The sequence below is a fragment of the Mixophyes fleayi genome, chromosome 4, assembly GCF_038048845.1.
Source record: "Mixophyes fleayi isolate aMixFle1 chromosome 4, aMixFle1.hap1, whole genome shotgun sequence".
In the NCBI taxonomy this organism is placed as follows: Eukaryota; Metazoa; Chordata; class Amphibia; order Anura; family Limnodynastidae; genus Mixophyes; species Mixophyes fleayi.
In genome coordinates, this window is record NC_134405.1 from 193249320 (window position 1) to 193267646 (window position 18327).

Here is an 18327-nt window from a genome sequence, read left to right on the forward strand (position 1 = left end):
GGTGATAACAGGTAATAAGGAGCAGTGATAAATACCAGGTTCCAGATGATGCAGCAAGTAGCATGAAATGTCCAGAAACAATCAGGTAAGGACAACAGGAAATGACATCAGGATTAGGACAACAATAACCAGCAATGTGAGCTGGGGGAAACAGGTTTAAATGGACCACACCCAGGTGCATAGAATGATTGGTGAACAGGAGGGTTAACCCCTAATGCACACAATAGCAGCACCTCTGGTGAGTGGAGGTACTGCCAATACAAAACAATAATAGGACAAAAAGGCAGGAGCTGCCATGCAAAGCAGCATGTAGCACATAAGCTGAGGGCAGATCGTGACAGTATCCCCTCCCTTAAGGGCGGATTCCAGACGCCCAATTATCAAAAATGTCTGAATTCATCGGAATCATAATCCAGAATTGGGGGCCCGGCAGAAAAGTCCTCGTCCAAGGGCGGAAAGGCAAAGGAGACCATGCCAGTTGCCAGTTCAAGAACTGCAGAACCTCCTCTTCTCTTACGTCCTCCTCTCTTACGGGACTTTCTCGGAATTGGGACCTGAGCCAACTGAGTGGAGCACAAAGATATCTCTTGGCCAGGTGAGATGGGTGGACCTGCTGACAATACAGAGGCCCCGTAACAAGGCATAGCGGGAGGTGTTGGTGAAAACTTGTTGATCACTGCCTCAACAAATAGTTGTAAGTCAGAAAGAATGGGGTGATCAGACTCAACAAAAGGGTTTGCCCATTCCATAGCCTCTCCTCTAAAATGTGTTAACAAAAACAAAACTTGCCTCTTTGGGTCACTGGCAAGGCTAGGTACTGAGGGGAAATAAGAAGCACAAAACCTCAGTAGAGCACTAAATTGAGAAAGGTGCCCCTCAAAGGTAGATGACAGCTCACACTTGGCACCCTTGGCAACGGATGGTTCGGACTTGGCAGCAGGCTTGACAGGAGACCCGGACTGGGCGGCAGGCTTGACAACAGGCCCGGACTGGGCGGCAGGCTTGACAACAGGCCCGGACTGGGCGGCAGACTTGGGAGCAGGCCCGGACTGGGCGGCAGACTTGGGAGCAGGCCCGGACTGGGCGGCAGGCTTGGGAGCAGGCCCGGACTGGGCGGCAGGCTTGGGAGCAGGCCCGGACTGGGCGGCAGGCTTGGGAGCAGGCCCGGACTGGGCGGCAGGCTTGGGAGCTGGCCCGGACTGGGCGGCAGGCTTGGGAGCTGGCCCGGACTGGGCGGCAGGCTTGGGAGCTGGCCCGGACTGGGCGGCAGGCTTGGGAGCTGGCCCGGACTGGGCGGCAGGTTTGGGAGCTGGCCCGGACTGGGCGGCAGGCTTGCCAGCACTTTGAGAAGCCTGAGGGCAGACAGCACTTTGAGAAGCCTGAGGGCAGACAGCACTTTGAGAAGCCTGAGGGCAGACAGCACTTTGAGAAGCCTGAGGGCAGACAGCACTTTGAGAAGCCTGAGGGCAGACAGCACTTTGAGAAGCCTGAGGGCAGACAGCACTTTGAGAAGCCTGAGGGCAGACAGCACCAAGTGGTAACTCGGGCTGGACCGCATGGACTGGCAACTCGGGCTGGACCGCATGGACTGGCAACTCGGGCTGGACCGCATGGACTGGCAACTCGGGCTGGACCGCATGGACTGGCAACTCGGGCTGGACCGCATGGACTGGCAACTCGGGCTGGACCGCATGGACTGGCAACTCGGGCTGGACCGCATGGACTGGCAACTCGGGCTGGACCGCATGGACTGGCAACTCGGGCTGGAGGGACAGAACCCCCTCTGGAGCAGACTGTAAGAGCAGCGCCCCCTCTGGAACAGTCGGTAAGGGCATTGCCCCCTCTGGAGCAGACTGTAAGGGCAGCGCCCCCTCTGGAGCAGACTGGAAGGGCAGCGCCCCCTCTGGAGCAGACTGGAAGGGCAGCGCCCCCTCTGGAGCAGACTGGAAGGGCAGCGCCCCCTCTGGAGCAGACTGGAAGGGCAGCGCCCCCTCTGGAGCAGACTGGAAGGGCAGCGCCCCCTCTGGAACAGTCGGTAAGGGCAGCGCCCCCTCTGGAACAGTCGGTAAGGGCAGCGCCCCCTCTGGAGCAGACGGTAAGGGCAGCGCCCCCTCTGGAGCAGACTGGAAGGGCAGCGCCCCCTCTGGAGCAGACTGGAAGGGCAGCGCCCCCTCTGGAGCAGACGGGAAGGGCAGCGCCCCCTCTGGAGCAGACGGGAAGGGCAGCGCCCCCTCTGGAGCAGACGGGAAGGGCAGCGCCCCCTCTGGAGCAGACGGTAAGGGCAGCGCCCCCTCTGGAGCAGTCGGTAAGGGCAGCGCCCCCTCTGGAGCAGACGGGAAGGGCAGCGCCCCCTCTGGAGCAGACGGGAAGGGCAGCGCCCCCTCTGGAGCAGACGGTAAGGGCAGCGCCCCCTCTGGAGCAGACGGGAAGGGCAGCGCCCCCTCTGGAGCAGACGGGAAGGGCAGCGCCCCCTCTGGAGCAGACGGGAAGGGCAGCGCCCCCTCTGGAGCAGACGGGAAGGGCAGCGCCCCCTCTGGAGCAGTCGGTAAGGGCAGCGCCCCCTCTGGAGCAGACGGGAAGGGCAGCGCCCCCTCTGGAGCAGACGGGAAGGGCAGCGCCCCCTCTGGAGCAGACTGGAAGGGCAGCGCCCCCTCTGGAGCAGACTGGAAGGGCAGCGCCCCCTCTGGAGCAGACTGGAAGGGCAGCGCCCCCTCTGGAGCAGACTGGAAGGGCAGCGCCCCCTCTGGAGCAGACTGGAAGGGCAGCGCCCCCTCTGGAGCAGACTGGAAGGGCAGCGCCCCCTCTGGAGCAGACTGGAGCTGAGGAACAGAGACAGCGGCTGAAGACTCAAAACTGGACACAGTGGCAGGAGACTCGGAACCGGACACAGTGGCAGGAGACTCGGAACCGGACACAGTGGCAGGAGACTCGGAACCGGACACAGTGGCAGGAGACTCGGAACCGGACACAGTGGCAGGAGACTCGGAACCGGACACAGTGGCAGGAGACTCGGAACCGGACACAGTGGCAGGAGACTCGGAACCGGACACAGTGGCAGGAGACTCGGAACCGGACACAGTGGCAGGAGACTCGGAACCGGACACAGTGGCAGGAGACTCGGAACCGGACACCGTGGCAGCAGGCTCCAAGCTGGAGGCAGATGATGTGACCTCAGAGCTGGAGGCAGATGATGTGACCTCGGCACAGGAGACAGAGGCTGGCACCTCGGCACAGGAGACAGAGGCTGGCACCTCGGCACAGGAGACAGAGGCTGGCACCTCGGCACAGGAGACAGAGGCTGGCACCTCGGCACAGGAGACAGAGGCTGGCACCTCGGCACAGGAGACAGAGGCTGGCACCTCGGCACAGGAGACAGGGGCTGGCACCTCGGCACAGGAGACAGGGGCTGGCACCTCGGCACAGGAGACAGAGGGAATGGGTGCCTCAGGACAGGCGGCTGGAGCTGGCAGATTGGGTCTCTTCGCAGAGAACAGGAATGCTGGAGCATAAACAGATTTGGAGTGCCGAGAGGAAACAACAGGAGATGGTTCAGTAAGCTGACGTGGTCTACGGACAGGACAGTCCTGCAAGAAATGTGCATTGCTGGCACAGTAGAGACACAGTTTGTTGGTTACTCTGCGCTGTCGCTCCACTTCGGTCAGATGGGGGCGTGGCCCACTTGTGAACCGGGCATTAGTTAAACTGCAGTTGTTAGTTAAATGCAAATTTGACATGGTATTAGTGCAAGGTGTTGGCGGCACGGATTCAGCAGCAGACAGAGTTGGCTGGGTCAAATCAACAGCATTAGATTTCAGTGAAACCGTCTCTGATAGTCTCCTGAGTGGGTCCAAAAGCAAAGCGGAAAATCCGGCCAGCTGGGAGCGCAACAATATAATGTCCATTTGTAAGGTTTGTAGCAGGGGTAATTCCATGATAGGTAAAACAGACATGTTGCAAAAGACAAATGAAAACTTGATTGCAGCAAAAAGGTCCCAGAATAAAACAAAACTTTCACCTGACTCCAAAGCTGTTTTTTGGGCTGGTTATACTGTCACGGTTCTCAAACAGAAGTACAGCTAAGAGTCATGAATTCGGTGAAAAACACTGTGTTTATTTGCAGAGAGGTGATAACAGGTAATAAGGAGCAGTGATAAATACCAGGTTCCAGATGATGCAGCAAGTAGCATGAAATGTCCAGAAACAATCAGGTAAGGACAACAGGAAATGACATCAGGATTAGGACAACAATAACCAGCAATGTGAGCTGGGGGAAACAGGTTTAAATGGACCACACCCAGGTGCATAGAATGATTGGTGAACAGGAGGGTTAACCCCTAATGCACACAATAGCAGCACCTCTGGTGAGTGGAGGTACTGCCAATACAAAACAATAATAGGACAAAAAGGCAGGAGCTGCCATGCAAAGCAGCATGTAGCACATAAGCTGAGGGCAGATCGTGACAGGAGTCTAGAAGTAGGAAAGACTATGAGTTCCGTTTTGGAGTTGTTAATTTTGAGAAAGCGTGAGGACATCCAGGAGGAGATGGCAGAGAGGCAGTCAGATACACGAGAGAGGAGGGTGGACGAGAGATCAGGAGAGGAGATGTAGAGTTGAATGTCGTCAGCATAAAGGTGATAATGAAGACCAAAGGAGGAGATGAGCGCACCAAGGGAGGAAGTGTAGAGCGAAAAGAGAAGGGGGCCGAGAACAGAGCCCTGGGGGACTCCTACTTAGAGGGGCGTGGGGGTGGTGGAAGAGCTGGACGTGGAGACAGAGAATGTGCGGTTTGCAAGGTAAGAGCAGAACCAGGCTTGGACAGAACCAGAGAGGCCTAGAGAGAGAAGAGTTTGCAGAAGGAGGGGGTGGTCCACGGTGTCAAAGGCCACAGAGAGTTCGAGGAGGATAAGTAAGGAGAAGTGACCCCTGGATTTGGCTGATAGGAGGTCATTGGTGACTTTAGCCAGGGCAGTTTCAGTGTAGTAGAGGGGGCGGTAACCAGATTGGAGAGGGTCGAGGAGGGAATTGTCCGAGAGGTATCTGGTGAGACGACAGCAGACTAACCGCTCAAGAAGTTTGGAGGTGTAGGGGAGAAGAGAGAGAGGGCGATAATTGGCAACGGAGGTGGGGTAAAGGTTGGGTTTTTTGAGGATAGGAGAGATGAGAGCGTGTTTGAATGAGGAGGGTACAACACCAGAGGAGAGTGATAGGTTGAAGAGGTGTGCCAGGTAGGAGCAGGCAGTGGGAGAGAGAGAGCGAAGGAGGTTAGAGGGGATTGGATCAAGAGGACAAGTGGAGGGAGGAGAGGAAAGAATAAGGGAGCGAACTTCATCACCTGATGTGGGGCTGAAGGAGCTCCAGAGTTGTTTGTTAGAGGGAGGTGAAGCAGTAATGGCAGCGGGAGAGGGGTTGGAGTTAAAGGGATACTCTCCTTCAGATATTTTGAGGTTGTCCTTTGAAAAAAAACTTTTGGTAAAATGGGATAAAGATCATGAGGGAAGTGACGTGTTCATTTATCAAATGACACACCATTTTACTTATTTCATCATAGTTCCTTCATAGTTCCTTGTATGTATTTTTTTGTGTTATAATCCAATCAATATATATTGCTGTGTAATATAAAAATAAAGGATAATAGTAATTTTTGTTAACAAGTTACTGAGGATCATTTGTATGCAAAGGAGGGAAATGCTAGAGGCAATGTCAGGAAAGACAGTGACAGTTTTTAAATGTGTTTTAGTACATATGCGTATCCTGCTCCAAACTATGGGGTGAAAACACATCCCACTCTTCCAAAGTAGGGTATAAGGTACTAATTGTTTGATAAATGTGTCGATCTTAACTTCCCCAAAAAATTTTGCACTAATATATCAACTCTTAATCTGCACCATTTTGTGTAACTTACTCTCTGGTCTGAACAAGAGTGATTCAATGTACACTGTTGTATCTTGTAGTCTGAGTATTAGAATATTCTGTCATCACTTCTGTTGTTGGCATTTAGTCTATGGATACACCTAGTAATCTCTCTGAATGGCAGTCCTTTGTAACTATACTTTTGATGTTGCCTTTATTTTATGCCTTGCTGCTAAAGCTTTGTTTGATGGTCTTGTTTGCTGAAGGAGCCATATTGTCTCTTGTGTGTATCATATTAAGCGCACGATCCTCTGGGACCATTGTGTTTCTCAGTCATTTTGGGGGACTTACATGGATCAGTGACTCAACAATAAATGTATATGGTTGTATAGAGAAGAAATAACCCTCCCATTTCTTATTAATGCTGTATGTCTGATTATCATCCTAGCTTTTTGCATATTAGTAACTAAGTAACCAGACTAAATTACAGCGCTATATGAGTGTCATGTACTAGACTAGGAATTGCTATATTTTTCTCTCAACTAGAGAGCCTCTGTTATTTTTGAGCACAACATTGGCATTTTATATACAACAAGTTAACCCGTGCATGATACTCATGCATTCTAGTCAAATCAAGCTACTTAAGGTGTTAAAAAGGTTCTTGTCATGCATTTGGGCCTAGCCCAGGCCTCCTCAGGGGAAGAGCGTTACTTCCCAACGCAAGCGCCCTTTTTTAACGTGGTTTTGTCCACATGTCACCACCTCATCATTTTTCTCCATCACCTCATCCTTCATCTGCATCGCCACATCCTTCATCAAGCTACTTAAGGTGTTAAAAACTCCCCACTGTCACCCCCGGCAACCACCAATCACTCCCAACTGTCACTTCTCCTTCAAGAAATATATAGGTCAGTGTATAACTCTGCCCAGCAGGTGGCGCTGCAGCTTGTTTTTTTTTTTTTTCACACACGCCACTAGGCATTTATATAGTAGATATTACCTGGGCAATCTACTCTGCAACAACTAGGAAGAATAAGAATAGTTATATAATACCATGACTTGTTTCTGTGTTCCCTTAAGTGCCTATGCTGTATGTCAGCCTGTCATATTGTGCATACATTATCTGGATAATCGTAAAGAAGTTACAGTTGTCCCCTCAAAATTAGTGTGATATCTTTTACACTGTGGCATTAAGCTTAGTTAATGGGAATAGTTGGCAGAGAAAGGGATTACTTGCTTCATTCTGTTGTTTTTTGATTTAGAATCTGATTATGTCTCTACCGCCACTTCCAACTTGTTAGTTTCCACTATTTCAGCACATTTTATAATTAAAATTGTTTTGGAATTAAACTAATATAATACAATTTCAAGCAATGCTTATTTACCACACACTTATTTTACATAGGCTGGTTATTAAATTAAATTCAACAGTTATATCTATGGCCATTATTTATATTGATGTTTCAGGAGCCTACTTTTTAAATATAAAAATAAGATTAATAAAACATTTCTAACAAATAAATAACAAGGAACACTTTTCTCTCATATTTTCTTGTTTAAGAACTGTGGGCCTGATTCATTAAGGATCTTAAATGAAGAGGATCCTTATTTCAGTCTCCTGGACAAAACCATGTTACAATGCAAGGGGTGCAAATGAGTGTTCTGTTTTGCACATAAGTTAAATACTGACTGTTTTTTCATGTACACACAAATATCAACTTTAAATTTCAGTGTACAAATAAGCAATCAAGTATTTGTGTGTTACATGAAAAAACAGTCACTATTTAACTTATGTGCAAAACAGAACACTCATTTGCACCCCTTGCATTGTACATGGTTTTGTCCAAGAGACTGAAATAAGGATCCTCTTCATTTAAGATCCTTAATGAATCAGGCTCTGTATTAGGAATAAGATAACTGCAGCAATCATTGTCATTACTGAGCATCGCTAGATGTAATTTATTTTTGCTTACCAATTGCATGTTTACTGACAAGCATATATGTAAATCCTCTGTTGAAGCATCTTATTGATTTTATTCCTTGCAAGTGACAAGGTCCATTTTTCTTTTTAAAATACTATAATGTAGTAAATGTTTCCTCTAATTTGCATTGCATTCAGTAGTTAAGGAAACAGAACAGACAGATAAAGAGACAAATAACTAATGTAAGAATTTCTAGAGCACAATGATGGGCAATTTGTGATGAACTATTGAATAATAAAATATGAATTAATGGTGACAGCTCCACTTTTTAAACCTTATTTATTTATTTATTTATTATATCCATGTTTATGATTGAATTATGTTATGTAAGTAAGACACAATTATTCAGTATTAGAATTTCATGCAATAATGCTGACTTCACAACGTTCTTTGATTTGAAGGGGAAGAACTGGACTGTGTATTACAGTATTCTTCTTCCTTGACAAGCTGTCTCTATTTTGAATTTAAGAACGATTTCAGTGCAGCATCTGCAGCATTATCAAATGTCAGGAACAATTATGTTTTGGAAATGGTAGTTTGTTTAACGCCTTGTTAAAAAAGCTATTTAATGTATGCATTTTTATTTCTTTGCAAATTGGGTCATACTGCATTACCCTCTTGATGGAATCATTATTTAATGCTAAATTTATAATTAAAGAAAATGTGAAAGAAAGACCAGATCTTCTTTAGAAGATGAATTGGGTATATTGTAAACATCTATACATATTTCTTGTATATTAATTCAACATTTTACAATATTTTTCATTGTAATTTTCAAGGCTTAGATTAAACTAGCAGAGTTTATAAGTATGTGCATGATCTCCCTTACATTTGTATTTTAATGTTCCAGTGATAAATGTGATACATTTAATACAGTTGTTAATCAGAGTTTTTCATGTTTCAACCAATGTACACCCCAAGATGCAGCAAATACACTCAACAGCTTAAATTAAGTAGCAGTTTAGATTGAAGTGTACTTAATTTTATAATTATTTGTAACAGTCATGTTTTCTGAAAAATAGCTATACTCCGTCTAATCTGAGATCTGGGGTGGAAAGAGTTAAAAGCTCTATTAAGGTCTCCCACTAGAAGGGCTACATGGAGAATATGCTCTTTAGTGCAACCCTGCACAAATGATTTTTCCTAAAAATTTGCATGCACGCACTCGCGCGTCCACACATATACAAATGTTGATACACACACTAAGAAATTATGTAGAAAAGTGTTTTATTTTAACGTCAATGTTGTTTTTTTCTGAAAACAGACCGTTGTGGCTATAGCAGTCTAATGCTGCCACGCATAGAATGCCAGGACATGCCGCAGTTCTTGAATTACACATGTATGCAAACCACACCTCCTCACGCTGCCATCCCTTCTAAACCCCAGCTCACACAGGGTAAAGTGAGGTTTGCTGCTTTGTGATGCAGGAAGTTTAGGGAGTCCAGCTGTACATGCTGCTTTCCACTGCAGTGTGGTGTACCGCATCATATTTTAGTCTCTTCAGTCTTCTTTTTGGTTGGAAATTCTGAATTGTACAGGCGTCACTTCCGGGTCCAGGTATGTGCCACACACAACACAACAACGCCGCTTTGGCCAGTAGATTGATCTTCCAGATCATGTTGTATTTATCTGTATTTGGTAATATTTGAACATGCTACCCTATGAGCAGCCATTTGGGCACTTTGCTCTGTCCACCAAGAGGTTTTGGACACAGATTATGGGGCTGATGCATTGTTTGAAAGTAAATATCTCTTGAAAAAAAATACAACAGAAATATGCTGTATATCCATCATATCACATCTCCGCATCAGCATAATATACACCTGGTGTACAACAAGTCATCATTGTTTGCGAGTATAGGAGGTGCAAAAGATTAACCGCCTAACCTATGCATGAGTCATATTGCATGAGTCCTATTTGTGTAAACACGCCTTTGCTGTACTCGCCCACTGTTAGAGCACTCCTTTCCTCCTCCGTTCTGCGTCTCTAGGTGCAGGTGGACGTAAGTGCCATAAAAGCGCTAATCTGCATCGGGACATAAGTCTGTGCCCACTTTTTGAGCATGCGTAGAGTGATTCATGCAAGACATGCTACGCATATTGACATACTCTTCATTAGCCTTTATATGTTCATCCCAGATGAGCATAAATACTTACATTTAAAATGATGTAGTTTTGATTTAGTAGCATGTGGATGGTACCTTACAGTCACCTTTTATCTGCAGTCTCAATGTAGGGCACATGTAGAGTTGGACTCATTTGTGTCCAGAATGTAAGTAGGTAAATGTCGGGTCCTGTGCTGGCTTAGTCCCTGACCTCCCCTGCAGGGAGAGGCACACATGTCCTGATAGGCTCATTGTTAGCATGCCATGCTTACTCTCCCCATCACCATTCCACCTCTCCAGGTGTAAGGAGTCATAAGTGTAAGACGGAATAAAGTCTACATACTAAAGCATGTGTACACATTTGTTGAGTACATGCACAGTACAGAAATCCATTCTTTTATGCAAAATAACAGACATATGTTCAACTTTACACAAGCCCATTTGTATTTTTTATCCTTCTCTAAAGGCTGAACTTTCACTGCTTGAGCATTTTTAAAAGGATCAGCAGCAATATTTGAACTAACTTAGTTTTATGTTTTATTGGACTTTTTTAAAAAAAACATTTTGAATGGCTAAGTGCACTTGAGAGCATTTTAAATCGATAAGGTTTATTCCTATGTTTTTTGATCCTAGATTATTCCATTTTGGGTGTGGATGTTTAGAAGAAAGGTGACGCTATTTGCCTTTGGACTTAAATTATTTTTTTATGGTCTATATGTAGGGAATTGTTTATGTATTTAGTGTACATAAGGAAGGAAAACCAAGAGATTGTTTAAATCTATAAGTATTTAAATATTAAGCAAACATAATTAAAGACGTAAAAATGTGACCGTTATAGGAATCTACAGGTTGTATTACAGTTGTCCCACATCTCTATTTGTTCTTTTTTTTTTTTTTAATAATAATTTTTATTATAAATTCTTTCAGTTAAGGGTGCAGAAAGCTAAAAGTAAATGGGAGGAAGGAAGCGGGGCAAAATGTCCAAGGGGGGGAGGGGAGTGTACAGTACATGCATTTCAAGTCAAACAGTACAATGCAGAGCAGAGAAGCATTTCCACATGAACCAGGTTCACATCAGCAAGATAACACATAGGCCAGTGGGTTTACTGCGAGAGGGCTCCCTGTAGGGATTGGGAGCTAAGTGAAATAGGATGGTGCTTAGTTGTATATTCACCCTAAGTAAACCACTTCATGTATGGAGAGGAAGCTGAGCAGGAGTTTGAGACCCCTAATGTTTCCATCTCACAACTCAGCTGGACCTTAGGGATGACCTTAATTCTTAAATGATCAGTGGGCCTTAAGTGTCAATGTTCCATGCTTTTGGGTTTACAACATTGAAAGCAAGCAATACATTGGATGGATCATGAGAATGAGCTTTCTTGTTGTAAAATGCATATTAATATAGATCTATTGTCCACCCTTTCGCATTTGAAAGCATTGACCATGCATGAAGCCATTTTATTAAATTGTGACTCCTGTCTTTCCTGATTATCTTGGCAATTGCCTTATTTAAGGAACTTTTGATGTATTCAAAACCAAATATTGGTAGAAGACTGCTACACCAAAAGTGCCATACCAAGATACTTTATTAGTAGGCTGGATAGACTAAATTGCTAGCATAATGTGTTGTGTCAACTATGTCTTTCAATTGAATGCCAACACAAGCACTTTGCTGACTTCTGTCCTCAAGTCAATTAGATTATAACACTGAGCTATTGATTTTGTAAACTATAAACTTGTGAGCAGGACTCTCCTACTTTGTCTTATTTTATTACTGAGCTTGTTCACAATTGCAGAGCGTTGCGGAGTATGCTGGAGCTATATAAATGTTATAAGAATAATATAATAATAGTATCGATCTGTTAAAATTTGGAGCTTTCAAAATATATATTTTTTAGTATTGTTGAAAAATATCACATAAAAGGGCTTTTGGTACTGTGTCAGTTTGCATAGTGTAGCTTGAGTATAATCGTTCTGTGCATGCCCAGAAAATGGGCTAACATACACGCACCCATGCAGATATGTGTGATTCTGCCACTTATACCAGATTGGTCCTGAAGTGGCGGGATGGTAGGCGTTCTATCTTCAGTACGATAAGACCAGGAAAAAGATGCATATATACGCCTGAGAAAGTCGTATTATTTGTGGATGGTCATGGCAGGTGCAATTAGCGGATGATGATGATGGTCTCTGACACCAGCTAACCACTGTCCCTGACTGGTAATTTCTTTGTTGCTCAGGCATATATTATGCTTTTGTGTGCTTGTTTAAACAAAACTTTTTTTTCCCCGCACATGAGGTGAGGAGCTTCATTGATGTGTAATAATGCCTTTGTTGTGCATAAAAGTGGGAAAAAATATAGGCATAAGTGTCTGTGAGGTGCACCTGGTGTAAATCAGGTGCCTATGCTACTGGTGTAGACCTGCATAGATCTTAGCCTTTTTTAGCGTACATTATGCCCAATTTGGGACCCGCTGCATCAGGCCCAGTGGTTCTATGTAAAAATCAATTGCTGCATGTATAAGTACTGTGATTTTCAACAAATGTAATACATTTACAATATCACCACTAGTGCTTTAGCCGAAAGCTAGAAGAGGCTTTTATTATATCCTTGACTATGCTATTATTATTATTATTATTATTATTACCATTTATTTATATAGCGCCACTAATTCTGCAGCGCTGTACAGAGAACTCACTCACATCAGTCCCTGCCCCATTGGGGCTTACAGTCTAAATTCTCTAGCACACACACTCACAGACAGACAGACACACCGACAGACACACACAGACAAACAGACAAACACACAGACTAGGGTTAATTTGAAAGCAGCCAATTGACCTACCAGTATGTTTTTGGAGTATGGGAGGAAACCGGAGCACCCGGAGGAAAACCATGCAAACACGGGGAGAACATACAAACTCCTCACAGATAAGGCTAAGCTATGCCTATTTTATTCAAATAGTACATATTATAAAGAAACAACACAATTGTGTTCTTACCAACCAAGATGCGTTAAGTATTTTCTTCAGGTTCAGCAATTAGAAGAAATGCTGATGTTGAATACAGCCGTTTTTTTTTTTATAAATCAAGTAGGCCTATATTTTATTTATTTTTACAAGATTAACAAACAAACAAAAGAAAACCGATAGAAACATTACTACATGCTACATACCTTCAAAGTCATAGCCGCTGCATTGTCCAAATGTAAGGATAAGCAAAGTAAATGAGTGATGTTATTATGCAAGTGGCGTTTTGCATTCAAATATCAAATAAAACCAAGTGATTAACCACCACTGACTGTGCTGTGATCTATTGTACAAACAGTAATGCATTCATGACTTGACCTATAAAGTTAATGTATTGTTCTGGGTACTCGCGAGTTTGTATCTAGAGATATGTGTTTGCTTGTAAGATCTAATGTGTATGTAGAATGTACCCATTTGCTCAACATTCGCTCAAACTTGAAAACACAGTTTCTGCAGGTGCACATAGACGTCCCATGCTCCTCTGTATCATTTACTATTATCCAATCCCTAAGGCTGGGTACACACTACAGAAAATGTCTCTCAATACAGTATAATTAATGATCTTACCAACGTCTGAACATCCCGATCAGCATGTGTACACACTATACGCGTTTTACAAGCTTTACCTTCAGATCTGAGCTCTTCATCTGTCATAACCATCTGCTGAAAAGATTGTGACGCAGGGCGTGCTAGGTTAGGTTTTTTCAAATAGCAGCTAAACAGGGCTTTACATATAAAAATAGAGAAATATAGGAGCTCCCCTGTAGAGCTTTGCCATTTGGGACATCATGTGCCTATTTTTGCGCAAATGTTCCTATTTTTACAGAAAGCACATGGATCTGTGAGTCAAGGTGGTGAGAAAGAATCTTACAATATCACGGTGTTACTAGCTAAATGAAGAGGCCAGTAATCTGGTGTTATCTTATGATTATCGTGGTATGACTGTAATAAAATGATTCAAAACACAAATGTGAAATCAACATTTATTTTAATTTTAAGACATAAATGACCACTTCACCTGAAAGATGGCTGGGGGAAACTTGGATTTAAGGAGATACATATTAAGCTGCCCAAATAAGGGTCTGCAGAGCAAATAATGCAAGTCACAGAGGTCTTCTACCTATTTCTGTGTGATTACACTTACATGTATGGAAAGGCAAGCATTCCTTTGATGATCGTGGTTTAGAATTGAGCCTCTGATTGTACCCATATATAAAAATAGGCTTACCTATTGCAGGGAATATTTAATAGAGCTTCAAGTGGTAGAGACTGCTGTATTGGGGAGTGTGTGCCCTGGTTAAGGAGGAGGCTACAATGTTTTTCTTACTCCCACAAAATGACTTCCTTTAGTAGTATGCCTATTGCACAATACAGTAAAGCACAATTTTGTGAATAATACCAATGTAATAAAAAGTGAATTAAATTACAATGTGTAAATGTGGCTCATAAAAAAAAGGCAGAACCTGATATGCCGTTACTCCCATAACTCATTTAAGACATAAGTAAGGCTGTAATAAGCATTAAATCAGGAAAACAATTGAAAGTTGCAAATAACTGTGTCTCCTTTCAACCTTATTATTGGTGCAATAAATATGTTGGTCCCAAACTGACAGAGGGTATGACACTGACGTCATATTTTCCTGCTATGCCCATTCCTATTTTAGACCATAATCCCATAAATGGTCACTTGCAGCTTTTGTACAGAGCTACTGTCCAAGAGCAAAATGTGGGGTGATAACGGTGTATGCACATGGCAGTGAAATAGGTGCATTTGTGGATAAGTGCTGTGTGTACACAAACCTAGTGATTAGTAAATTACTTTAAATAATAGCTTCTCCTATAGGAAAATAGTAAGACATTCTGTAGAATCATTTTACCTACGCATGCAAAACATTTTGTTTTATAAATGCTCTCTTTCCGATTTCTTGGTTTAGCTTTATACTCGATCAATAGAAATTACATCTAGTACATCCGGGAATTGAATGTAATGGAAGGACTTCACGGCAAACTGAAATTATGGTTGTATTGGCAGCATAACTGTTTTATTTCTCGCATTAGTTTCTGTAAACATCATGTCATATTTTAGCTGCTTCTTCAATCTATGTGAATTGCACATAGCCTCTTTTGTACAACCTGATTTGTTGTTGACAACAATGGTTATGTATTAGCAATAACCAGTATGTTGTACATTTGAAAGTTGGCACTAAATCATCATAAGGCATATGATAATGGTTAGCCATCTTAAAGCTAAAAATACCAGTTTTTGTCAAGACATGGCAAATGCTTCATCACAAAAAAAACCCAAAACAAAACAGCAAAATTAATAACATTTAGGGCCTGAGTCATTAAGGAGAGTAAAGCATAAAAAAGGAGTAACTTTGTATCTGGGCAAAACCATGTTGCATTGGAGGGGGAGGTAAATGTAAAATGTGGGGGCCAGATTTATAGTTCCATTAGGGCATATCCTAGATCAACTTTACATTTCAGTGTCCAAATAAAGCTATTAAGTATTTGTGTGCTAGATGAAAAAACAGCTAGTATTTAACTTATGTGCAAAATAATAAACTACTTTGCACCCCTAGCATCGTAACATGGTTTGTCCCAGAGAATATTTACTCCTTTTATTGCCTTACTTTCTTTAATAACTCAGGCCCTTAATGTGTGTGCTAAAAGAGTATGCATAAATAAGTACAAGAGAGTCCCCTATAGACGAACGAAATTAAATAGTGACAGTGTTCCATTCGTGTTTACACTTACCTGAAGGAGTTAACGTGTGGGTAGGACCCGACCAGTGAGGTTGAGGGGAGGGTCTTGTGGCTTTGTATAGGTGATGCACTTCCTGGTCTGAGTCACTCGGCTGGCAAAATCCCGCCCCACCCACGCCATTTTTTAAGCAATCTTTAAAACTTAACGGCTGTTTGGTACAAAGCAGGTTATTTAGGGTTATTAGGTATTGGTGGGGGAGGAAGGCACTGCGATCAGCGGCTGTTATATATGGCTCTAACGTGATTGGTCGCAGGTATCTGTCCCCTTACAAGGCAATCGGTTACTCTTGTCCCTTACGTGGGGAGGGGCCTCGTCCGGCTCAGTGAGGGAGGGGGAGTGAGTAGTGAGGTGAGTGCAGTTTACTCTGACGCCAGGTTAGGGCTGGCCAAGCAGTGGGGTTATGAGAGAAGTGGGTGGACTTAAGGCTATATTTCCATGTCCACGCTTGGTTGGGTATCGCTGGAGCTGATCTTCAGTGCTCTTTCTCTGCCACCAGGTTTAATTAGGTTATAATAAAATACTTTAGTGCCACTTTACTAAAGTCTCTGTGTCTTTATTTTAGATAAGTTGGTTATGTTATTAAAGGTATGGTGTGGGACGAAGGGCATACACAGTGAACTATTTATTACATCCAAAAACATGTAACATAGCACATCATATGTTACTCATATATGAGTAGAATCGGCAATTAGTGATAAAAAGCAGGTGACAAAATATAAGTTGTACATTATAAAAATAACTGCATTAAATGTTACAACCAGAAGAAACATGAATACTGACTGCTTTGTCTGACTAATGACATACTTACATTTTTTTGGTCAATGATTTATGTTCATGTTCTGTTGTACTTAAACTCAATATTTCACTATTGTTAATATTTTTCTTATTCTATTTTTTAAGGACCTTTATTTCTGTATTTTGGATTGTTGGCCTATAGGGTGAAACCAGTATTTTGCGTGCTTTTTCGAGCTATTTTGAGCATATATTCTACCATTGGTGAGTACATGCAATTTTATGTTACTTATCTAGTTTATAAACATATTTCTAAGGTTAACACATCTGCTTCATTTGAAATCACCCTTTTTAGTCTAAAGCAAATTATTGACTGTCGTAAATTTGTATGTATGCATTAAAATTCATTGGCTACACGCACACTAACCATTACATAATCTACTCGATAAGATTCATAGTACTATTGCTAATAACTCATCATCAAATGCAGCTCGGAAAGTTCTATGCTCATTTTGCAAAGCTTCAATATCTCCAGCTTTCCACTGAAGCAGTTGGTAAGGCCTCAAAATGGACATGAAAGACACCTTAGTCCCGGTATTTTCTTTTCATTTATTCTTTACTTTTTTAACTACTACTCAAATATATATTTTTAGATAAAGTACCAGATACTTGTAGCCCCGCTTTAAAGGGTGATGGGGTCTGGACAGGTAGGGGTTCCTCATTTTGTAGCCATTTTAGGGTTCTGTGTGCTAGATTGAGAACCACTAGTCTACATTATCATATTAGATAATAGTAAAAAACAGTTTAATGTGTTTAAAATAATAACTACATAAAATATTTTGCATATTTTTAATTTTTTATGCTGCCTATTAACATTTTTTAGAAAAACTATATATTCCACCTTGAGTTCCCAGATGCTAATTGCTATTCAGATGCCCTGTTCAACATCTAGCTCACTTCATTTAAACAGATGAGAGTGGCTTATTGGCACTCCACCCTGTTCTTGTAGGCAGAAAATGAGTTAGATTGTACTCTACTTTGAGCAGGGTCATCTCTACTCCTGTCTTCACCACTTTTAATTCTGCTCTCCGGCTACCTAGTCCTCCTCCTCGAGGACCCTCTTGCCCCCATCCCCTCTCGCTACCTCCTCTCCCCACTGGGGGTTTCCCTGTCATCCGTGCCTTCCCTCTTGGGCTCCGTCGTATGCGGACCTTCCCCTCTCCTCTCCCCCCGCCGCTAGCTGTTCTTTGAGCTCACTGAGTTACTGTGCTTATTGTTTACTGTACTGTGCTGTCTCACCTCGTATTGTAATTTTGTTTGTCCCTGTACGGTGCTACGGACACCTAGTGGTGTCCTATAAATAAAAATTAATAATAATAATAGGTAATTTAGGATAAGAACAGGACACAGTGGTAAGTTAATCTAATATTTTATTATAGCTAATATTATCATAAAATGTCAGCTTCTTCTAAGTTTAGTATCATTGAGATTCATCCTTAATATAATCTCCAAGTTTTCATAAATGGAGAGGGCATGCAGGATTATAGTGGTCTCATTTGTAGCCTAAAAATTGAGAGAAACAAATCATTTTTAATGGCTTGGCTGTTCGTTTTTACATCCATGATATGCTGTTTAATGTTCTTGCTTGGCCAAATCATATCAATCTTCCTCTTTGTATGCTTTTTTTTGTTAGCTTCCACAATTCCTAATATATGACCTATTTATTGAACATTACTGTTATGATTTGTGTTGTTACATGCAAAGATCCCCAGAGATCATTAAGCTCTTCTTTTGACACTCCCTCTGTGTATTAAGTACTGCATAAGTCTTACATAAAGCTCAAGTTACCTTCATCTCTATAA

The 18327-nt window shown here is 42.9% G+C and overlaps 1 protein-coding gene across 13 annotated transcripts in view; it reads left to right on the plus strand.

Annotated features, from left to right (window-relative positions):
- The window catches only part of NRCAM (neuronal cell adhesion molecule), a 200955-nt gene that overhangs the window by 36215 nt on the left and 146413 nt on the right, over positions 1 to 18327 (plus strand). For all 13 annotated transcript variants that reach the window (XM_075209041.1, XM_075209044.1, XM_075209042.1 and 10 more), the window contains exon 3: positions 16634 to 16729. The gene's annotated coding sequence lies outside the window, so the exon portion shown is untranslated. The remainder of the gene's footprint in view (positions 1 to 16633; positions 16730 to 18327) is intronic.